A 3,003-nucleotide genomic window follows, 5' to 3' on the forward strand; every position below is an offset into this window, starting at 1 on the left:
AGGGTCTGAATGAGTTCCTAGATTTGCTGGTCAGTGAGTCAAGTCTATAACCTGAAAATAAATTCAAACTTTTAAATTTACATTTGTCCAGCTACTGGCAATCACAAGAGAGGTATGTGTTTCACACGTATTGCTGGACATTTATTCATATCTAAGAAAGTGAAAATGTATGGGGGACAGACAAAGTGAGGGAAAAACCTGTTTAGGATGTGCAAGCTGACAATGACATAAACACTTTAAAGCAGCCTTTAAGTGTTTGCTGTGTGGTGTGCAATGCAATCTTCTCCTTTTTCTAAAATATTTTCTCCAAAAATATTGAGTAAAGTTAACAACTTGATAAACTAACAGTCTCTGTGTAAATTTTATTGGTGAAATTTTAAAAGATTCTTTTTTCTGTGTGTTCTATGCTTGAGTGGAAGTAGAAAAACACAGAGGCAACTTATGTAGCAGTAGAAGGCCTGAGGCTAGGAAGCCTATGGGAACATAAACTCCACCAAGAATTTTTTAAAATACTGGGGAGGATTTACTTGTAAAAGCCATGGAATTATAAGGTTGACTTATGCTACCTTGATCCCTGAGAGCTGGAGCTGAGCAGTGGCCGAGAGTAGAGGAGTCTGGGTGGCTCATTCAGATGACCCCTGGGGAATACAGATGTGACACCCATTTCAACTTTGCTGATATTAATCAAAGAGCAGATTTATTAGATTTAACCAGAAGAAAGCCACTAGAGCAGGAACAGTCTTTTCCTTGTAAACAAGGTCTGACTAAAGCCATAACAATATGCATGCTGAAATGTTTAATCTGCTAATTGTACTGACTGCCTTCTTACACAGCAACAAAAAATAAGATAAGTTGATGGCTGGATAGAGAAACTAACGGATGAATAGATATGCAATAAAGTAAATATAGTAAAATGTTAACTGTAGATTCTAGGTGGTGAGTATATTAGTGTTGGAAAATTCTCTGAACTCTGTTTAACAATTTTCGTAATAAAATGTTAGGATAAAAAAGTGAAAAGGCAGTATCTAAAAAGTAAATCAAAATGAGGCAAATGAACCAAAATATATATGGGATAAAGGATAAAGCCACATAGAGACGAAGTATTCCAAGTGGTTTGTTTAATAGATTAAAATTAGAAGGATATATTTTATGCATTAAAAAAACAGCAAAAAACCAAAATCTTAAACTCTACTCAGCAATCATTCTGAATGTGTTTTGTTGATTTTGTTATTTTGGGACTATTGTTATTATACTGTGGAACAGATCAGATGTGTGCTGGTATCACTTAGAAAAGAGTTCAGTTAGTACTGGAGGAGTCACAAGATGGCTTCCCTGAGGCTAAGACAGCTTTCAAAGTTTACTGTGATCGGTTAACTTGTTTTCTCAGAGTGCTTTCTAACTGAATAACCTGCTTTTCTCCTTGCTACCGCTACCGTTTAACTTGCTTCAGGAGAAAAGATACACAGATGTAGGTTCAACTAGGTTAAGTAAAAATCTTGTAAACTTAAACGTGTAAGATGAAATTATAATAGATATATTTTTTATATTTAAAATATACGCACACTACCAGTGTTACTTTCCTGGGTTTGATATTGTACCACACTTACATTAGATGTTGCTATCGGGGGTTGGGGGTTGGGTGAAAAGCACACAAGACTCTTTCTGCAACTTCCTATGAGTCAATAATTGTTTCACAATAAACCTGAGATGGAAAAGAGGAAAATCTGTTTGACTTGCTTCAGGAGAAAAGATACACAGATGTACGTGCAACTAGATTAAGTAAAAATCTTATAAATTTAAATGTGTAAGATGAAATCATAATATATTTTATCTTTAAAATATACACACAGTACCAGTGTTATTTTCCTGGTTTTGATATTTGACTACAGTTACATTAGATGTTGCTGTTGCGGGTTGAGGGTTGAGTGAAAAGTTCCAAATACCTAATCAGCCCAAGTCAGAGCCCCACAGAAGCAGGACCACTGCCAAATTCACAGCAATGACAAGATAAACATTTTGTCTGCTTCTCTGCCTTCTATCTAGTGCATTAGAAAGTTACAAACCTAACTGCTTTTCTCCACAAGAATTCCAAAGATGTCTTGCTCCCAAAAAAGAGAGGTTTTCTCATTCATTTATTTCAGTGTTTGCCTACAATCTGAACGTTTGTCAGAATACATGGATAAACCTGTATTATTCATTACATCTTATGAATTTAAAATTCAGAAATTTTTATTTGTACAGCACTTTCTAACCAGTTCAGGATGTCACTTAATTAGGAGGAGGTTTTCATATTTCATTGAAGTTTCCTTCTATATGTAGGAGGCTAACTAAAAATGAGGCTGCCACCCTCAATTCTTCCTTCTCTGCACACTCTTCCAGAGCCAAGCCACCAACCTCCATGATAAGCAACAGTGGAGTAAAGCTTTCCTTTAGGGAGGGAGGCAGATCTGGTTCCAACACCCTTGCCAGTCACTGGGTTTTTGCAGCACTAAGAACACCTCTCAACATGGTCCTAGGTCCACAGTCATTGGTAATCTGGTTTCATACAACTCAGTACTCGCCTGGAAACCCCATAAGACACAACCTCTCAGTGAATAGGAGCAAATTTGGGTTAAGACTCAGTTTAGTGATTTGCAGAATTTTATATTGTAAAAAGAATAATTTCTGTTTCCAGATTAGTAAACAGAGGCACTGATCGGGGGTATGACGTTGGCAAGTTCACACAGCTGATTTTCACAGGTCTCCCTGGCTATGCGTTCAGTGGAGTCTGCATTACCAGGATTTCTTGGCCCCCAGGTTTCTACAAGGTCTCATAGACTCTGCGAGAGGGATTAACACATCAGTAAACCTGCTTTTTCCCAGCATCTTTTCCAGGAGCTTTCAAAACAGAGCAAAGAAAACAATACTGTTTAAGTTTCGTTTTCCACAACTCTGCCTACTTTAATTTCACTTTCTACTTTCAGTTTTCATTTTGGTTTCCAATTTATCTTTGCAACAACACAC

This window comes from Camelus dromedarius, chromosome 8 (assembly GCF_036321535.1).
Source record: "Camelus dromedarius isolate mCamDro1 chromosome 8, mCamDro1.pat, whole genome shotgun sequence".
In the NCBI taxonomy this organism is placed as follows: Eukaryota; Metazoa; Chordata; class Mammalia; order Artiodactyla; family Camelidae; genus Camelus; species Camelus dromedarius.